Source organism: Canis lupus, chromosome 37 (assembly GCF_048164855.1).
Source record: "Canis lupus baileyi chromosome 37, mCanLup2.hap1, whole genome shotgun sequence".
Lineage (NCBI taxonomy): Eukaryota > Metazoa > Chordata > Mammalia > Carnivora > Canidae > Canis > Canis lupus.
In genome coordinates this window covers 1,422,633-1,444,796 of record NC_132874.1, presented here as the reverse complement: position 1 = coordinate 1,444,796, position 22,164 = coordinate 1,422,633, and the positions used below count along the sequence as shown (strand labels likewise).

Sequence of the window (22,164 nt, the reverse complement as noted above, 5' to 3'; positions counted from 1 at the left end):
TCAATTATAACAGAAACACATTTATTACTTTTATAGTTACTGTATCTCAGAGTGAAAGGGTGAGAAGTGCATTGAACTCCCCTCTCTGCTATCATGCTCAGTGATGACTTCCGGGAGAGGCAGTGTTTCCGCTGAGTTTTGGGAGAGAATTCAAGATGGACAGCCGGTCAGGAAAGTCCATTGGTCTGGGCTAGAGGAGAAAACACATGCAGCGCCCTCGGAGAAACTCCTCCTAAAGAACAGACAGACATTTACTCTTAAGTCTTATAGTTGGGGAGGCCTTCTAATCTGATCATCCAAACAAGAACACTTCTGAGAACGGAAGGGTTCTCTTAGCAATCTTGCCGGTACAGAAACCTCAGCAATAGCCCTCAGTACACAAGGCCATAAGCTGTCCTTAATTATAGGGACCTGAGGTAATTTTTTCCAACACTTGAGTAACTCAAGGAAATTGTGAAGTCATGAAATCTCTACTGATTCCATTTGCCCTCTTTCAGAATTCCTATAATTAGGAGCTATTTATTTATTTATTTATTGCCAATAAGATGCCCACTATCCCCATACTCAGCCTTTAGAAAATCTTCATATAGAGCCTGAATTCAGACTCAGTAGTTTTCAGTAGTTTTAAAGATCTACTAATAAATAAAAGATTCAATTCATTTAAGACATTTTTAATGGTATTAAAGTCTAAAGCAATGTTGGTCCTTATACTAAAACCAGAGTGTAAGTGAGACATTTAAAGTTATTATATAACACAACAATTTTTATTAATAAAAGGTATTAATATACTTGTTTACTAAAAATTAACAGGAGTAAAGATAAATATTAAAGTCTGATTTACTTTCTCTCCATTCTCACTCACCAGAGGTAACAGTGATGATATAACTAATGACTTTATTTAGTAGAGACTTGAATGCAAGTTTGTCTGGCTGCAAACTCCATGTTATTGTCTTTTTATTCTGATTCTGTGAGGTGTTAAAATGAAATAGACATTTTTTTAAAATATGTCTGATGACTTGCTAGAACCTACTTACATAGTTTTAGGGGATGGTCTGAATAATTTTAACTATTTCAGTGATAAGGCTATCTCGATGGCATTGAGGAGAAATTAGAATGCAAAGATAGGATGGAAGGAATTATAACCAAATCTTTGTAAAAATAGCTATTGAGGTGGAAACAAAGATTAACAAAAATGACCAAAAAATCAAAGAACACATTTTATTTAAGTTGTTTAAATCGGGTATTTATTCTTAAATTTTGGCCTTCTTTTCTTTTCTTTTTTTTCTTCCTTCTTTTTTTTTTAAGTAGACTCTGCACCTGCAGAGCCCAATGTGGGGCTTGAACTCAGCATCCTAAGATCAAGACCTGAGCTGAGATCAAGAGTTGGAGGAGGGATCCCTGGGTGGCGCAGCGGTTTAGCGCCTGCCTTTGGCCCAGGGCGCTCGATCCTGGAGACTCGGGATCGAATCCCACGTCGGGGTTCCAGTGCATGGAGCCTGCTTCTCCCTCTGACTGTGTCTCTGCCTCTTTCTCTCTGTGTGTGACTATCATAAATAAATAAAAATTAAAAAAAAAAAAGAGTTGGAGGATTAACTGGCTGAACTACCCAAGGTGCACCTGGGCTTTCACTTTGAAGTGCCTATACAGATATAGAAAGATTAAATTGTAGAAATACCTAATCATGAATATCTCTAACTATATATTTTTCACATTTCAAGCAATCTCTATTCTGTAAATATCTTCAAACATATAGTAAAGTGATTGGAAATAGTTGAAATAGTCAGTAAATATGGGTTCATTGACTTCCTGAATTTTCGTGTTTCAGGAAACGAAGAGTTGAAGCATTGATCATGAATTGGGTAAATAAGAGTTCATCCTCTTAAGTTTCTCAGATCAACCATGGCTAAAGCTCCCACTCTTTGTGGTCTTCTTCATTTCTTACATAGTGACTATCTTTGGGAATCTGACCATTATTCTAGTGTCATGGCTGAACCCCAAACTCCATACCCCCATGTACTTATTTCTTGCCAATCTGTCACTCCTGGACCTTAGCTACACCACAAGTACAGTTCCATAGATGCTGGTAAATTTATACAGCACTAGAAAGGGAATTAGTTACGGTAGGTGTGGCCCAACTCTTCATGTTTCTAGCTTTGGGGGCCACTAAATGTGTTCTGGTGGCTGTCATGTCCTTTGATAGGTTTGTGGCTATCTGTCAGCCTCTCCATTATTCAGTTATCATGCACCAAAGGCTGTGCCTCCAGCTGGCAGAGGCAGCTGATCACTTTCTCTGTGAAGTCCCTGCTCTTCTCAAGTTGTCCTGTGTAGATACGACAGTAAATGAGGGTGAACTATTCTTTGTAAGTGTGTTATTCTATCTGATACCCCTGACGCTCATCCTTTATCACATGCTTTTATTGCACAAGTAGTGTTGAGAATCTAGTCTGCTGAAGATAGACAAAAAGCATTTGGGACATGTGGTCCCCATCTGATTGTGGTGTCACTGTTCTATGGTACAGCTATCTCCATGTACCTGCAACCACCATCACTCCAAGGACCGGGAAGAGATGGTGTCCCGCTTCTAAGGGATCATTGCACCCATGCTGAATCCCCTTATATACACACTTAGGAATAAAGAGGTAAAGGAGGCCTTTAAAAGGTTAATTGCCAGAGTCTTCTTAATCAAGAAATAAGGGATAAACAAATGATAAGCTTTGTAAGCCCTTAATATTTTCTTGGCTTACTAATTTACTTCTCTTCAAGTTGCCCTGTTTTCATTATTCCTACACAGACAGTATATGATGATCTTCCTCAAATAAAATGTCCTTGACAGAAAGTTACAATAGTGTTCTGTTGCCTAAACACACTCATTGAACTAGACTTCCAGTTGACCAGAAACTGTGTAACTTCAACTTCTTCAAACTTTACATTAATGTTTGTGTAATTTGGTGAACCTAGGCCTTTCTGAGAATGTGGTAAAAGCCAGAAATCCTTGCTGTGGAAATATCACAAGTACACACAAACTATTTTTTTCCACATAGTTAAAGGAAGTTTACTGAAACCCCCCAAAACAACACTTTAAAGTTGGATCTGAGGCTCACAACCCTATCTTTAAATTTTCACTACCATTCCTGCACCAACATAATAAAAATCACAATAATTTTTCTTCTGGAATTGCACCCAGACTTCCATTCACTTGCTATGTTTCTATATTCATGTTTTCCTCCTAAATTAAACCATCCATTTTTATTTCCTTTATAGATCAAAAATCCTAGGTATTGTCAGGCCTAGTTAATTTTTACTTCTTTGAAAACTTTTTTTCATAATTCTCCCAATTATCAACAGTATTATTATCTCTTTTTTCTGTATATGTTTTTATTGGAGTTCAATTTGCCAACATATAGCATAACACCAGTGCCCATCCCATCAAGTGCCTTCCTCAACGCCCGTCACCCAGTCACCCCATCCCCCTGCCCACTTCCCTTTCCACTACCCCTTGTTTATTTCCCAGAGTTAGGAGTCTCTCATGTTCTGTCACCCTCACTGATATTTCCCACTCATTTTCTCTCCTTTCGCTTTTATTTCCTTTCACTATTTTTTATATTCCCCAAATGAATGAGACCATATAATATTTGTCCTTCTCCGATTGACTTACTTTACTCAGCATAATACCCTCCAGTTCCATCCACGTTGAAGCAAATGGTGGGTATTTGGCGTTTCTAATGGCGGAGTAATATTCCATTGTGTATATATATATATATAGACTACATCGTCTTTATCCATTCATTTTGCAAGGGACACCGGAGGCTCCTTCCACAGTTTGGTTATTGTGGACATTGCTGCTATAAACATTGGGGTGCAGGTGTCCTGCCATTTTACTGCATCTGTATCTTTGGGGTAAATCCCCAGCAGTGCAATTGCTGGGTCGTAGGGCAGATCTATTTTTAACTCTTTGAGGAACCTCCACACAGTTTTCCAGAGTGACTGTACCAGTTCACATTCCCACCAACAGTGCAAGAGGGTTCCCCTTTCTCCACATCCTCTCCAACATTTGTTGTTTCCTGTCTTGTTAATTTTCCCCATTTTCATTGGTATGAGGTGGGATCTCATTGTGGTTTTGATTTGTATTTCCCTGATGGCAAGTGATGTGGAGCATTTGTCATGTGCTTGTTGGCCATGTCTATGTTTTCCTTGGTGAAATTTCTGTTCATGTCTTTTGCCTATTTCATGATTGGATTGTTTGTTTCTTTGCTGTGGAGTTTGAGAAGTTCTTTATAGATCTTGGATACTAGCCCTTTATCTGATACGTCATTTGCAAATATCGTCTCCCATTCTGTAGGTTGTCTTTTAGTCTTGTTGACTGTTTCCTTTGCTATGCAGAAGCTCTTTATCTGGATTAAGTTCCAATAATTCATTTTTGCTTTTGTTTCCCTTCCCTTCATAGATGTATCTTGCAAGAAGTTGCTGTGGCCAAGTTCAAAAAGGGTGTTGCCTGTGTTCTCCTCTAGGATTTTGATGTATTCTTGTCTCATATTTAGATTGTTCATCCGTTTTGAGTTTATCTCTGTGTATGGTGTAAAGGAATGGTCTAGTTTCATTCTTCTGCACGTGGCTGACCAATTTTCCCAGCACCATTTATTGAAGAGACTATCCTTTTCCCAGTGGATAGTTTTTCCTGCTTTGTCAAATATTAGTTGACCATAGAGTTGAGGGCCCATTGTCCCATTGGGGGTCTCTATTCTGTCCCATTGATCTATGTGTCTGTTTTTGTGCCAGTACCACACTGTCTTGATGATCACAGCTTTGTAGTACAACTTGAAATCCGGCATTGTGATAACCCCGGCTCTGGTTTTCTTTTCCAGTATTCCCCTGGCTATTCAGGGTCTTTTCTGATTCCACACAAATCTTAAGATGATTTGTTCCAACTCTGAAGAAAGTCCATGGTATTTTGATAGGGATTGCATCGAATGTGTAAATTGCCCTGGATAGCATGGACATTTTCACAATATTAATTCTTCCAATCCATGAGCATGGAATATTTTTCCATCTCTTTGTGTTTTCTTCAATTTCTTTAAGAAGTGTTCTGTAGTTTCTAGGGTATAGATCCTTTACCTCTTTGGTTAGGTTTACTCCTACATATCTTATGCTTTTGGATGCAATTTCAAATGCGATTGATTCCTTATTTCTCTTTCTTCAGTTTCATTGTTAGTGTATAGAAAAGCCACTGATTTCTGGGCATTGATTTTGTATCCTGCCACACTGCTGAATTGCTGTAAGAGTTCTAGCAATCTTGGGGTGGAGTCTTTTGAGTTTTCTAGGTACAGGATCATGTCATCGGCGAAGAGGGAGAGTTTGACTTCTTCTTTGCCAATTTGGATGATTTTATTTCTTTTTGTTGTCTGATTGCTGAGGCTAGGACTTCTAGTATTATGTTGAATAGCAGTGGTGACAGTGGACATCCCTGTCTTCTTGATCTTAGGGGAAAGGCTCTCAGTGTTTCCCCACTGAGAATGATATTTGCTGTAGGCTTTTCATAGATGGCTTTTAAGATGCTGAGGAATGTTTCCTCTATTCCTACACTCTGAAGAGTTTTGACCAGGAATGGATGCTGTATTTTGTCAAATGTTTTCTCTGCATCTATTGAGAGGATCATATGGTTCTTGTTTTTTCACTTGTTGATATGATTTATCACGGTGATTGCTTTACAAGTGTTGAACCAGCCTTGCATCCCAGGGATAAATCCCACTTGGTCATGGTGAATAATCTTAATGTACTGTTGGATCCTATTGGCTAGTAACTTGTTGAGAATTTTTACATCTGCGTTCATCAGGGATATTGGTCTCATAATCCTCCCTTTTGGTGGGGTCTTTGTCTGGTTTTGGAATTAAGGCGATGCTGGCCTCATAAAATGAGTTTGGAGGTATTCCCTCCCTTTCTATCTTTCAGAACAGCTTTAGTAGAATAGGTACAGTTTCTTCTTTAAACATTTGATAGAATTCCCCTGGAAAGCCATCTGGCCCTGGACTTTTGTGTCTTGGGAGGTTTTTGATGTCTCCTTCCATTTCCTCCCTGGTTATTGGCCTGTTCGGGTTTTCTATTTCTTCCTGTTCCAGTTTTGATAGTTTGTGGTTTTCCAAATATGTGTCCATTTCTTCTAGATTGCCTAATTTATTGGTGTATAGGTGCTCATAATGTGTTTTTTAAATCGTTTGTATTTCCTTGGTATTGGTTATGATCTCTCCTTTTTCATTCGTGGTTTAATTACTTTGAGTTTCCTTTTGTTTTTTTTTTTTTTTTTTTTTTTTTTTTTTCCTTTTGTTTTTAATAAGACTGGCTAATGTTTTATCTATCTTATTAATTTCTTCAAAAAACCATCTCCTGGTTTTGTTGATCTGTTCTACAGTTCTTCTGGTCTCTATTTCATGGATTTCTGCTTGAATTCTTATCAACTCTCTTCTTCTGCTTGGTGTAGATTTTATTTGCTGTTCATTCTCCAGTTCCTTTAGATGCAAGGTTAGCTTGTGTATTTGAGTTTTTTCCAATTTTTTGAGGGATGCTTGTATTGCCATGTCCCTCTTAGGACTGCTTTTGCTCTATCCCAAAGATTTTGAACGGTTGTATCTTCATTTTCACTAGTTTCCATGAATCTTTTTAATTATTCTCTAATTTCCTGGTTGACCCTTTCATCTTTTAGCAAGATGCTCTTTAACCTCCACTTGTTTTTGTTTCTTCCAAATTTCTTCTTGGGATTGAGTTCAAGCTTCAAAGCATTATGGTGTGAAAATATGCAGGGGACAATCCCAGTCCTTTGGTATCAGTTGAGATCTGATTTGTGATCTGGTATGTGGTCTCTTCTGGAAAAAGTTCCATGTGCACTTGAGAAGAATGTGTATTCAATTGCTTTTGGATGTAAAGTCCTGTAAATATCTGTAAAAGCCATCTGGTCCAGTGTATCATTTAAAGCTGTTGTTTCGGGCAGTCCCAGTGGCCCAGCGGTCCGCCTTCAGCCCAGGGTATGACACTGGAGACCCAGGATCGAGTCCCACGTCAGGCTCCCTGCATGGAGTCTGCTTCTCCCTCTGCCTGTTTCTCTGCCTCTCTCTCTGTGCCTCTCATGAATAAATAAATAAAATCTAAAAAAAAAAAAAAAAAAGGCTCTTGTTTCTTTGGAGATGCTGTGCTTAGGATATCTGTCATTTGCAGAAAGTGCTGTGTTGAAGTCCCCCAGTATTAGTGTATTATTATCTAAGTATGTCTTTACTTTCCAGGCTTCCAGGTTTTTGGTTATTAATTGATTGATATACTTGGCAGCTCCCACATTAGGGGCATAAATATTCATGATTATTATGTCCTCTTGTTGGATAGATCCTTTAAGTATGATATAGTGTCCCTCTTCATGTCTTACTACAGTCTTTGGGATAGACTTTAATTCATCTGATATGAGGATTGCTGCCCCAGCTTTCTTTTGAGGACCATTTGAATGGTAAATGTTCTCACCCTTTCATTTTCAGGCTGTAGGTGTCCTTCTGTCTAAAATGAGTCTCTTGTAGACAGCAAATAGATGGGTCTTGGTTTTTTATCCAGTCTGAAACCCTGCGTCTTTTTATGGGCTCATTTAGCCCATTCACATTCAGAGTTACTACTGAAAGATATGAATTTAGTGTCATCATAATCCCTATTCAGTCCGCTTTTTGTGGATTATTTCTTTGGGCTTCCTCTTTTTCTTTTTTAAGATTTTATTTATTTATTCATGACAGACAGAGAGAAAGACAGACAGAGAGAGAGAGAGAGAGAGAGAGAGAGACAGGCAGAGACACAGGCAGAGGGAGAGGGAGAGAAGCAGGCTCCATGCAGGAAGCCTGATGTGGGACTCAATCCCCGGTCTCCATGATCATGCCCTGGACCAAAGGCAGCACCAAACCACTGAGCCACCAGGGCTGCCCTGGGCTTCCTCTTTCTCTTACAGAGTCCCCCTTAATATTTCTTGCAAAGCTGGTTTGGTGGTCACATATTCTTTCAGTTTCAGTTTCTGCCTCATTCTGAATAAGAGCTTTCCTGGATAAAGTATTCTTGGCTACATGTTCTTCTCATTTAGGACCCTGAATATATCCTGCCAGCCCTTTCTGGCCTGCCAGGTCTCTGTGGAGAGGTCTGCTGTTAATCTAATATTTCTCCCCATATAAGTTAGGGATCTCTTGTCTCTTGCTGTTTTAAGGATTTTCTCTTTATCTTTGGAATTTGCAGGTTTCACTATTAAATGTTGAGGTGTTGAATAGTTTTTATTGATTTTAGGTGGGGACCTCTCTATCTCCTGGATCTGAATGCCTGTTTCCCTACCCAAATTAGGGAAGTTGTCAGCTATGATTTGTTCAAATATGCTTTGTGGCCCTCTGTCCCTCTCAGTGCCCTGTGGAACCCCAATTATATGTAGATTTTTCCTTCTGAGGCTGTCATGTATTTCCCTTATCCTTTCCTCATGGTCTTTTAATTGTTTTCCTCTTTTTTCCTCAGCTTCCTTCCTTGCCATCAACTTGTCTTCTATGTCACTCACTCTTTCTTCTACTTCATTAACCCTCATCGTTAGGACCTCCAGTTTGGATTGCATCTCATTTAATTGATATTTAATTCCAGCCTCATTACATCTAAATTCTGCAGTCATGAAGTCTCTTGATTCCTTTATGCTTTTTTCCAGAGCCACCAGTAGCTTTATAATTGTGTTTCTGAATTGGCTTTCTGACATTGAATTGTAATCCTAACTCTGTAACTCTGTGACAGAGAGTACTGTTTCGATTCTTTCTTTTGTGGTGAGTTCTTCTTTCTAGTCATTTTTCTCAGTGCAGAGTGGCTGTATGAGTAGGTTGCATCAAGACTATCAACCACGACCTAAGTAAATTTCAACCTAGAGGATTCTGTTGAGGTCAGAGACCAGAAATTGAAAAAAAAGATCAGAACAAAATAAAACAAAAGGACCACTAAAGTGAAAAACAAATTTAAAACAAATTTTACTAAACAATAAAATAAACACATTTTATTAAAAAAATAAAACAACAAATTTTATTTAAAAAATAAAACAAACAAATTTTATTAAAAAATAAAAGTCCAGGAATCCTAAAGAAGAAGAGGAAAAAAAAAAGGGAAAAAAAGGAGAAGAAAAGAAAAAAAGGGGGGGGGTACTGAGAGATGGTGGTGAAGAAGTTGTAGTGGAGGAAGAAAGTAGTCTACCCAAGGGGCTCTAGAGGGTGATCCTCTTGTTTCTGAGTATATTAAGTTCTGTATATTGAAGATGCTCAGTCCCAAATTTATATAAACCAGAAATACTTGTAGAAGCCCCAACATTGACCACCAAAACATAAATGAGATAAAAGAGGAGGGCAGAATGGGAATGAGGAATCTCACAGAATGAACTTGCATGGTATACCACTTGGTTCTGGGTGCATGCTGGTCATGTTTTAGAAGGTAGTAACTTCTGCCATTGTAGAACAAAATGAGGCAGAGAAAACAAAAAACACAAAACAAACAAACAAAAAACATATCTTGTATATCTCCCAAAATTAAGTTGAGTATGTTGAAGGGAATCTAGAAGTGAAAAATATATTTAGGACCTGTAGAAATATGAAAGTCAAAAAGGAAGAATCTTAAAAATGAAGAGGTGGTAAAATATTGTAGTTAAGGTGGGAAAAGAGAAAAAAATTGGAAATTTACAGTCTGATATAAAAACGAGTTGTACTGGAAAAAGGAAGAAAAAAAAAAAGGAGGGGTACCCTCTGGTTCTATATACTGTAAATCCCTCGACTTCCCCTGGAGCTTTCCAGCGGTGCTCGGTCAAGAAGTTGCTCTTCCCCAGTTCCTTCCAACTGGCCTTCTGGGGGAGGGGCCTGCTGTGTTGATTCTCAGGTGTGTGCACCTGGGGGAGCTGCCCTGCCCCCCGCTGGTGCCGGACTCAGTGGGAGCTGTTTATCCTGTGAGGCCTCTGTTCCCTGGTGGCCCCGATCTGTCCCAGGCACAGGTGACACAAGGAGGAACACCACCACTCCGGGCGGCCAGCTCTCCAGCTCTGGAGTCAGCTTCTGCAGTAACTACCGCAGTCTCCCAGTCCGCAGGGGCCTAGATGCTGCAGGGGCAGGGGGTGCTGATCTGTATAGCCCGCAGGGCCCTGGGCAGCAGGAGAGTCCTCGCTTTCCTGTGCCCTCCCTGTCTCTGCCAGTCCCGGGGGGAGCGCAGGATTGCCGACTGTTTCCCCGGCACCCTGGGATCCAGGGCCTGTGCTGTTGGAATCGCGCTCCCAGCTGTAGCTCCCGAAGGCAGCAGGGCGCAGCCCCCTCCTCCCGGAGCCGCCACCTGAGCTTCTCCCGAGGCCCCGCCGGGTGCACGCTGCGGCCCTTTACCGAGATCCGCCCGGGTCTGTGGTGCGCTCTCCCCCGGGGGGCGCGCTTCCTCTGTTAGTGACCCTGGGAACCTGGAGGCTCCACTGCCCCTCCTGCGATTCGGCTCGAATTCCTTGCTAAGCGCCTTTCCATCCAGGAAGAATCTGATGCGGATTTTTAAAGTTCCTGCTTCTCCGGGCCTGGGCTTTCCTGTCCCAGAGGCTTTCACTGCCTGGTCTTAGCCCAGCTCCTCATGGGGTCCCTCCCCCACTTGATTCTTTTTTTTCTGTTTTTTCTGCCTTCCTACCTTGTTAAAAGCGAAAACCCTTCTGTCTGTAGCGTTCCAACTGTTCTCTCTTTAAATCTCAGGTCGAATTCATAGGTTTTCAGGATGATTTGTAAGTTATCTAGGTAAGTTGGTGGGGACAGGTGCTTTGGGGACCCTACTCCTCCGCCATCATGCCCACCCCTTTATTATTATCTCTTAAACCCCAAAACACTTACAGCCTAGATTTTAAAATAGCATGGCTTGTGGTTATTTTAATGATTTCTTATTTCATACACTTTGCACAATAACCATCTCATTGCATGTTCATCATGTCTCCTTGAGACGTTCATCCATGTGCCAGGGAAGTAGCATGTGCTTACATTTTTAGTTGGGTTTCTTGGTGGTTGAGTGATTCATTTACATTATAGTTATTTAATTATGTTGCTTTTCTCCTTGTTTTCTTCCACCAATACATTATACATATGAGGAATACAGTAACTGAAAAATACATTTGTTTGTTTCTTCTTAAAACTTGCAGTAACAACAACAACAAAAAAAAGCTTGCAGTAACAGCATATATTTTTGCCATAATATAATGCTACCTGATGAAAGAAATAAACCTGCATTATTGGCAAGTTCCAATTTCAGTTCTCTCTTTTCTATTAGAAATAAATATCATTAAAAGAGTAAATGGAAGCAAAATACTAATAGAGTATATTGAACACATAATACTTTCCTCAGTGAAAATGAATTCATTTCAAAAGGTCCTAATAAAGGATATGTCAAATAACTAGAAGCAAATATGTGTTTCAAAGCCAATGTCAGTGAAACTTGATAAATTATAAGGACATAGAAAAGAAATCAAAATTGAAATTTGATTTTATCCTGTCATATAATTTTGTACTGGTAGAAAATGATTTATAGGGAAATTCCATAGGCTATTATTAAAAATATATATAACTCTTTATGTGTATTCATTTAGAATATGGATTTAATTAGAATTAAACGTATTAAACTAACTTCATCTCCTGTTTATTTGTTTGTTTTTGTTTTTACAATTCTGAGAAATTAATTTTGTAATCCCAACCATTTTTAAGGAAAATGTAGTTTGGGGTTCTTTGTTTTCTTTTTTATTTGAGTATAGTTGACACACAATGTTACACTAGTTTCAGGTGTACAACTTAGTGATTTGACAAGTGTATACATTATGTTATGTTCACCATAAAGTAGCTGCCATCTGTCCCAGTACATGATTATTATAGTATCACTGACTGTACTCCTTATTCTCTACTCTTTATTCCCGTGACTTACTCTATAACTGGAAGCCTGTATCTCCTACTCCCCTTCTCCCATTTTGCCCAACCCCCAACCCTCCCCTCTGGAAACCACCAGTTTATTCTCTGTATTTATTATTCTGATTCTGCTTTTTATTTGTTTATTCACTTTTTAAGATTCCATTTATGAATGGAATCATATGGTATTTGTCTTTCTCAGTCTGATTTATTTCATCTAGCATAAATACCCTCTAAGTCCCTCCATATTGTCTCAAATGGCATGATCTCATCTTTTTATGACTGTGTAATATTCCATTGTGTATATGTATCACATTTTCCTATCCATTCATCTACTGATACACACTTAGGTTGCTTCCATGTCTTGGTTGTTGTAAATAATGTTTCAATAAACATAAGGGTGCATATATCTTTTTGAGTCAGTGTTTTCATTTTCCCTGTGTAAATACCCAACAGTGGCATTATTGAATCATACGGTATTTCTAACTTTTTGAGGAACTCCCATACTGTTTTCCAGAGTGGTTGCATCAATTTACATTCCCCGCAACAGTGCACAAGTGTTCCTTTTTCTCCACAACCTCACCAACACTTCTTATTTCTTGTCTCCTGGATTTTAGCCATTCTGACAGGCATGAGGTGGTATCTCATTGTGGGTTTGATTTGCATTTTCCTGAGGATTAGTGATGTTGAGCATCTTTTCATATGTCTGTCAGCTGGATGTCTTCTTTGGAGAAATGTCTATTCAGATCCTCTGCCCATTTTTAAATTGAATTATTGCATTCTTCCCAGTGACCCTTATTACTCATGTATCTGTTCTCTGGTGCCAATCAAATGTATAAAAAGGAGAGAGATAACATTAGCCCAAATAAGGATCAAAATTGGGATCCCTGGGTGGTGCAGCGGTTTGGCGTCTGCCTTTGGCCCAGGGCGCGATCCTGGAGACCCAGGATCGAATCCCACATCGGGCTCCCGGTGCATGGAGCCTGCTTCTCCCTCTGCCTGTGTCTCTGTGCCTCTCTCTCTCTCTGTGACTATCATAAATAAATAAAAAATTAAAAATAAAATAAAAATTCCTAGATTTAAAAAAAAAAAAGGATCAAAATTCACCATTGTATTTGGCAAATTGGAGGCAATTTGGGGCATTCACAAAAACGGTTTCTGTATAGCAGTGGGGTCCAATTTCAGACTACAGGTTTTTTTTTTCATTTGAGATTTGTAACTTTATTACATATAAATTATATCTCAATAAAATATATATCCAATTATAAAATATTTTTAAACTTTATTTCTCAAATATAATGAATCTCTTTAAAAACATTTTTTTCTTTGTTCTTTTTTGTTCCTTTTTTATATTTAAATTCAATTAATTAACATTGTATTGTAATGTATTATTAGTTTCAGAGGTAGAGTTCGGTGATTCATCAGTCTTATGTAATACCCAGTGCTCATCACATCACGTACCCTCCTTCATGCCCATCACCCAGTTAATCCATTCCCTCCCTTCTCCCCTCCAGCAATCCTCAGTTTGTTTCCTATGATTAAGAGTCTTATGGTTTGTCTCCCTCTGATTTCGTCTTGTTTTTTCCTCTCTTCCCCTATGATCCTCTGTTTTGTTTCCTAAATTCCACAAATGAGTGAGATCATATGATCATTGTCTTTCTCTGATTGACTTATTTCACTTGGAATAATACCCTTGAGTTCCACCACATTGTTGCAAATGGAAAGATTTCATGTTTTCCTGGGGGCTGAGTAGCTTTCCATTGTGTATATGTACCATATCTTCTTGATCTGTTCATCTGTCAACGGACATCTGGACTCTTTCCACAGTGGACATTGCTGCTATAAACATTGGGGTGTAGGTGCTCCTTCAGATCACTACATTTGTATCTTTGGAGTAAATACCCAGTAGTGCAATTGCTGGGTAGTTGGGTAGCTCTGTTTTCAACTTTTTGAGGAAACTCCATACCGTTTTCCTGAGTGGCTGTACCAGCTTGCATTCCCACCACAGTGTAAGAGGGTTCCCCTTTCTAGGCATCCTCACTACAGTAGGTTTTAAAAAGAATGGGATAAATAGAGTTTGAGAAATTTTTCTGTGAAGAGGAATAAGTTATATAAAAATGTACCTGGTGGGGAAAGTGGGGCTGAAGTTTTTTTTAAGGTGTTAGAATTAATGGTATATTTGTTTCTTCCTGGGAATGACAGTAAAAAGTGAGAACTTGATGATATAGAAGGATAAGCAAATTTCTGGAGTTATACTCCTGAGCAGATGTGGCAGAATGGAACATAATGAACTCATGGAGGGGCTGGCTTTGCTTTGACAATTAGTGTTCATTTGCAGTTACAGGAAGGAGGGCATGACGTCAGCAGGTGTTAGAGGCGGTCACTAAAGAGAAATCTAAAGTTCTCTACTGATTGCCTTGATTTTTTTTTTCAGGAAAACTACATGCAAAGTTCATAAACTATGAGAGTGAGAGTGAGTGAGGAGGTGTTGGTGGTTTGAGGAACTAGGAGATGTGCCAGTGGGAGGTACAGGATTAAGGAAGTAAGGCACAATCTCCCAGCAGCACTGAGGATTGACTTGAAGTAAATCATCAGTGTGGTTGTGGATTAGAAGCAAGATAGAGTTTTCTCCAGTCATAATGAACTACATTAAGAGAGGTAGGCAGTTGGTAGAGAGTTGAACATAACCAAAGTTTTGATATTGCAAATTTTGGTGAAGAAAGAAAGAGGACAGGAAGGAAGAAGAAAAAAAAAGTAGACCAAAGGATTGGAGTGGTTGAAGGATAATTAGAAGTAGATTTCAAGATAAAGTCAGCTGGAAAAATAAGAGGTTTTGCTTATGAGGGAGATGTTTGAAACTGAGATTATAGAGAAGATTCAGTTGGTCAAACCAGAATTTCAAGCAGCACCCACAAGTCAGTTCTTTTTCTACTGTTTACATGCAATCAATAATAAACCAATACCAAAACTTTCTTCACTTTCATTTAATGTCACATGAGATTCCTCCATTTTGATTCATTTTCTATACTGTGGTATATTCCTTTGTATGAGTGGACTGCCATGTATTAATCTCCAATTGATATTCAATTAAATGCTGTTCAATCGTCTGCTGTGACAAATAAAGCTGTTATCAACATTGTTGTATCTATCTCTTGGGCATAGGTGCAATTCCATAGTTATGGAATTTCTGGGACTTTATATATGTGAATCTTCAATTTTACTATACATATCATCTGTTTCCACTTACCATTTTTATTATTTAACTATATGTTATTTATTATTATTTAACTACATGTACATAGTTGTAAATAAACAGAAATATTTACTTATGGTAAATGGAGATGCATGAAGGTAAAAGACAATCAGATGTCACCATTTCTAATCTACTCTATCAAAAACTACCTGTGCTTTTTTTTTAAGATTTTATTTATTTTTAATTTTTTTAAAATTTTCATTTATTTATGATAGTCACAGAGAGAGAGAGAGAGAGAGAGGGGCAAAGACACAGGCAGAGGGAGAAGCAGGCTCCATGCACCGGGAGCCGGATGTGGGATTCGATCCTGGGTCTCCAGGATCACGCCCTGGGCCAAAGACAGGCGCTAAACCGCTGCGCCACCCTGGGATCCCGATTTTATTTATTTCTTCATGAGAGACAGAGAGAGAGAGAGGCCGAGACACAGGCAGAGGGAGAAGCAGGCTCCATAAAGGGAGCCCGCCATGGGACTCGATCCCGGGTCTCCAGGATCAGGCCCTGGGCTGAAGGCAGAGCTCAACTGCTGAGCCACCCAGGTTGCCCTACCTGTGCTTTTTTTGTTGTTACAAAATGTTCATTGTAAAAGACAGCAAGTCTTCAACATATTATATTTACTATCACCTTATAGACTAATTGATATATTTACATATTATTTATTGAATTACTATTACGTGCTAACACTTTGCTAGGCATTGGGAAGGAGGCAGTGAATATAATACCAAAGGAAAGAGAAATATGGTAGAATGGGAAAATAATGAGCAATTAACAACACAATAGAATCAATAAGCCAATGTTTATCTTTTTTTCTGTCTTGAATAGGATAATAACTTTGACACAATATTATAACTTCCTCATTCTTACCTTCCTTTGGATTGTAGTCTCCTTAAGGGCAGATGCATAAAATTTATTCATACACCATGTGTCTTTCACAATGACTACAAATGTTTGATAAATAAAAGTTTATTGCATTCCCAGAGTAATCCTGCATTACAAGTTTTTATGGGAACTTAAATTATAGAACAACAGAAGAGTAATTATAGAACAACAAAAAAGTAACTGATAGAGAAAGCTCTCCTAGATACTCCTAGTAAATCTCTGCTCAACAAAATGCCATCCAGAAGTGAGGGGATGATTATTCCAGTTATGTTGGGAAAGTTGAGATTTGGTGTTTTGAAAGTTCAAGTGTGAATAACATTGTTAAGCAAATCCCCGGGGCTGCCGAGTAGCTCTGAGCAGCAACTGTACAACTAGGAACCCCACGGGGACAGGGGCTGACTCAGCTTAGCTCTCCACTGCAGACAGTTCTTGATTGTTTCTCCGCTAAGGCAGATAACCCTAGAGATTGCTCCATTCTGTGAATTATAATGAAACTCATTGGAAACTTTTTAATAGCTGCACACAGCATGGGGGAGAACATGACAATCAGTTCTATTCTCCAAGAGCTGATCCCTGAAGGCCTAGAGATGATATCATTGTCACCCTAGTCTAAGGATCTTTGTAATGAGCTCTCCAGGGTCTTGTTCTTCCTTCTAACTTTTATAAAAACTATAGAAGTTGAAAATTGCTCTCCCACCCGCTCTAGTTTTAAATGTTGTTCATGGACCTCATCATCCAGAATCCCTTAAGATTCTCCAGTTGTCCAGAGGGAATCACATGAGTAAATGTAGCCATATTTCAATTTTACCAGAAAGCAGAAATGGACTAAGAAAAACCGCTTTTTTCAACAGATTCAAACATTCTCCATTCTTCAGTTCTCCCAGTCTACAATTCAATCTTTCTTTCTCATCCCCTTTAGAACATAACTATCACAGTAAAAAAGTCACTTGCTCAGTGAAATAGTAGGCAATTATAGTTTATTTTTGCTTAGAAGACAGGGAAAAGAGAAAAAAACCAGAAGACTAAAAACCCTGCATTTTCTTCATAGTTATTTAGATTCATCAGTTTTATGTTCCTATAAAGACCTGTAAAATATTTATGGAAACAATGTATTATTATTATGTCTGATTTCTTCCATACTTATTCACGTTATTACCCTGAAAAAAGAAGAAATTTGTGTTTTTAAAAAACTACTAGTTTCTACAAAAACACTTACGGTAATGCTATGTTTCCAGGTTCCATCTGAGCCCGCAGAAGCAAAGTGAAGTTTAATTTAGAGGGATTAGGCAAATATCCAGTAGAAACTGCTAGATTTTATCTGAATTATGACTTGGTCTCAGTGCTACAAATCATTTTTGTTGCTTTGATTTTGAAAAATATTTGTTTTCTCTACCTAAATGTCAACTTGTGAAAGAGGCAAAATAATTTATCTCCTACCAAATTCCAGGGTGCTGTAAGGAATGATGGAGAGCTAAATGTAATTATACAGCTACATTACTGCGAGTCATAAATCTCAGCAGCTGGAGTGCCCTGGGTCTGTGTGATTCTGTGTCACAAAGATGGAATCACGAGGTCTGTAAAATGGGCATGCAGCCAATCACAATAATGTTCATGCTTTAGGAGTGAAATGCAAAGATACGTATTCTTTGTGAGGTTAAGATTGTTCTGGAGTCAAACCTAAATATTAAACTCAAATTGAATTATTTTTATTCACTTCCAAAATTTTATTTAACTCTTTTAAATGTTTAAAAGAACATAACCATGATTATATGTTACATTTTCATGCAGTTATATAGTTACATGTTAACATTTTTTTATTTTAAAAAATGAAGATTGAAAATCCATCTCCTCAAACACCAATTATCTTTGCATATTTATGGAAGCATAGAAGTGAGAATGCACTATTTCTGAAATTCTGAAAAAAAAATTTAAGTGTAATATATTTCCTATATTTAACATAATTATATTTTAATAATTTTATTAATTTTAACATGTCTTAAAATAGATTTTATATTTAATATAATTCTATATAGTCAATATACTTAATAAATATATTTAAAATATTTAACATATACTTGGAATACACTTTATATATTTTATTTTTGTTTCCATATCAACTTCATATCAATTCTATATTAATAGTAATATCAACACACACACCACATTTTGTGTGTAATTTTTATGTTATTTATTTTACAACAGTGCAAACATTTATTTAATTCAGTCAATGGAGATTTTGTCTGTTTCCTTTTTTAGCCACAAGGTAACTGATATATATATAGATAGATGTAGCTATATATCTTTACACATCTATGGAAGCAATCCTAATAATAAATTAGGATTGGAATTGGAATTAGTGAGTCAAAGACTTTTGTTGCATTTGCCAAATTTAAATTTCGTAAAACTGTCCTCCAAAAATTTAAGCCTGATTTACATTCCCACATAGAGCATATGAGTGCCATCTTCTCACATCCTCACTGATAGAATACTACCAAACTGAAAATATCTCATTATTTTCATTTGTATTTATTTAGTTATAAATAAGGTTGAAAAAGTTTTATGTATTTTGGGATTGTGTGAATTACAATTTTACTACATTTTATCTCAGCCTTTTCCCATTGTCTTATGCAGTCAAATATCATCTCATCTGAAAAAGTTATTTGTTGGAAAAGCCCTTTGATACTAAAAATATTTGCTTTGTTCCAAATATGTGTTGTGGCTATTTTGCTCTGTTTTCAAAAACGATTAGCAGGCCTAGTCTAGGACTTATCATTGCGGCTGGTCCATCAGCTCTAACACTTGGTTCTTACATTTTTTTTACATCATTATTATTTTTATAACTATAAAATACCATTTTAAACCCAGATAACTTATATCTCTGTTTTGCTTTGGAAGTGAGTTTTTAAGGGTTAGTCATGAGTTTCAAATAACAGCAGTTTGGGGAAAATGTATAAGCTGGAATACGTCACATCAGGGAATATGATTCATGGTTACTCTTAGGCTATCATCACTCTTAGAAGACTCTCTCTAGTCCTTGATTTCACTGGTTCCAAGAGGTGATGTTATCATTTTGGAGTTTCTTGGGGGCAATTTTACTTTCTCCCAAGGGTAATCTGTGTGGTTTCCATTTTTTGTTTGAATATAATTTAAAGAGTATCAATTGATCAAATTCCAAATATTTATTTTATGTTTACTATATTCCAAGAACTTTAACCAATCTAAGTGAAAATAAAAATTACAAATCAAGTGACAGAGGGAAACTTGACATACTCTTTTGTGTTATCCTTTTGAAAATTATATTAAGATGGAAAGAAATTAGACTTTAAATTTTTTTTCCTCAGAAAACAGACTAAATCTCACTTTAAGGATAAAGAGGTGTTCAAAAGCTGCTCATAATTGCTCTATATTGCCAAACCTGAAGTTTTTTTGCCCCACTAAACATCAGAAATAGTTAACTACAAAAATAAAAGATCAAATTTTGAGGATATGACTCCAAATAGAAACCAAGAAAATAATCTAAGAGTTTTGATTTCTAATCATCTGGTGTTATTCCAAGATTTCTCCTAAGAATATATTCTAGTGTCTTCTGCAGCCCTGCTAATTACCCAAAGGAGTACGCAGTCCCTGTGATCTCAACAAGGAAACATGCTATGCCAACCTCTGGGCACTGTATTTGATGCTAAGAAATTAGTCCTCCATTTTTTTTCTATCTGGATCTATAAGAGCATTCAAATCTGTGTTGGTTATCTTCTGGGGTCAGCAGGAAGTCTTTGCCTTGGGTTTTGGTTAAAGGCTCCTGAAAGTCTTCTGAAGGCTGGGTATTTTCCCCAAATGGTGGGCAGAGAGGAAAGGATGCTAATGCTAGTTTCCTATTGCAATTGCCTCTTTTCTCTATAATTTAACTACCCTATGGAAATTACTCCATTTTACTTTTCCTCTGAGGCAAGGATATACCATTATTCTATCACTTTAGTCAAATCATTGGGAAAAAAATCACACAGCTTTTACATCTCTTCAGGAAGAAACTAGAATGTAACACATGCAAATCAGTTCAGGGCTTGCATGTCATCCCTTCTCTGGACAACTTGAGATCTTTGTAACTACTTCTCTATGATTTCTGGTGCATTCGTCTCACATCACCCCATTGTTATTTTCCACTTATATTAACTGCACAATCTTCCACAAAATCCCAAGTAACAAATCCCAAGCTGAGGAAAAAACATTACTACGTATTCTCCCTAAATCCCTTGGGAAAGTTACAGCCAGGTAAGCCTAAATGATTAGAGAAAACTAAGAAAACTTTCTTTTACTCTGGTATAATGTATTTGGCTGTGGAAAATAAATTTACTGTAAGAACTTTAAAGTTGAGAAGTTTTCACCCAAGGTAAGTATTTTATTTGAAAATTAAAACATTTGTGACAACAACACACAATTTGTGTTCTACTCTTTATTTTTTTCCAGCTTACTAGTTGAATATATTATTACTAATTGAAGCAGCCCTAGATTCTCTAGATCACACAACAGAGTAGATATTTTATCATGTCCATTTAATAATTTTAGTCTTCTTATTTTTGCTTCTATTATCAAGGAGTCAATGTGGTCTGAATTCCATTTATTTCCTTCCTTCTGCTATTCTGCTATTTTCATACTTGTCTCCCTTTCATTGTTGGGTCATAATTATCCTAGGATCTTCTATTCCAACTATGAGTCTGTTTTTTATGAACCTTATCTCCTTATTCTTGTTAGCCATATTAGGGTCAATCTTTTTCAATTTACTATTTAATTTTTTTCTGCGTGCTACAGTCTCCTTCCTTCTTTCTCCATTCCTTCCTATTGCTACCCATCTCTCTTCTGCAAGCTAATCATGTTGTTTTGATGTTTCTAAAAGACTACCAGAAGACAAATATACCCAAAGTTGCCATTTTATTACTGGACACAATATCTTCCCTGATCCTGGAATTCTACACTTCAGAAGGTCTTTTTCTTTCAAAGAAATGAATGAAAGAGATCCGAGTTGACAGCATTTCATAGGAATAAGTGAATATTTAGTAGATCCAATTATAACCTAAGTAAAAAGATAACATTGACACTATGAAGTAACTGCAGACTTTGGCATCTTTTTTCTTTTTAAGATTTTATTTATTTATTTTTTTTAAGATTTTATTTATTTATTCATTACAGACACACACAGAGAGAGGCAGAGACATAGGCAGAGGGAGAAGCAGGCTCCATGCAGGGAGCCAGATGTGGCACTCCATCCGGGACTCCAGGCCGCACCCTCAACCGAAGGCAGAGAGCCACGCCTGAGCCACCCAGGCATCCCAACTTTTGGCATCTTAGTAAGAATATAACATCCAGAGCATGTGGGTGGCTCAGTTGGTTGAATGTCTGACTTCAGGTCGGGTCATGATCTCAGGGTCCTTGGATGGAGCCCACATCCAGCTATGTGCTCAGTGGGGAGTCTGCTTCTCCCTCTTCCTCTGTACCTCCCCCTGCTTGTGCTCTCTCTCTCTAATAAACATATAAAATCTTTGAAAAAAAATATCCAACTCATGATAGGCACTGGTTTCCCTGTATTTTGTGTTTTTCAAATCTCATCTTGGATACTGAACTTAGCCCTGGTTGTCGCAGTTCCAGAAGGTCATTTGTCAACATTGAGGGTATGTGGAAGATAATTACAAGCTGAAAACAGACTTGATAACCTGTTATAGGGAGAATCGTTGTGGGAAATTCAACTTCTTGGCCTAAAGAAAATTTAGTTTAGTTGAGTTGAAAATATTTAAATGGCTGTTGCATAAAGAGAGATTAGAAATGATGTATAGTCAATAAAGTTGAAATACTTATGAATGAAGGAAAAAATTCCTACTTAATAAAAAGGATGATGATTATAAGTTGGAATTTCCCAACAGTAAAATAATTTGTGTTTTGTGTTTGAACAAATGATGAATGGTTTATGTAGCTGGGCAGAAGCTATCCTAGTATAGAATGGGTTGCTAGACTTGATGGCTTATCTGTTCCTTAATATTTCTAACATTCATTGGCTTTCATAAAATATAGATCAAGTATTCATTTTATTCTTACCAGGTATACAGACGATGTGAAAGGAAGACC

General features: G+C 37.5%; 1 pseudogene; it reads left to right on the top strand.

Moving 5' to 3' along the window:
* Positions 1–1,850: 1,850 nt before the first annotated feature.
* Positions 1,851–2,693, top strand: LOC140626139 (olfactory receptor 2B6-like; annotated as a pseudogene).
* Positions 2,694–22,164: the final 19,471 nt, after the last annotated feature.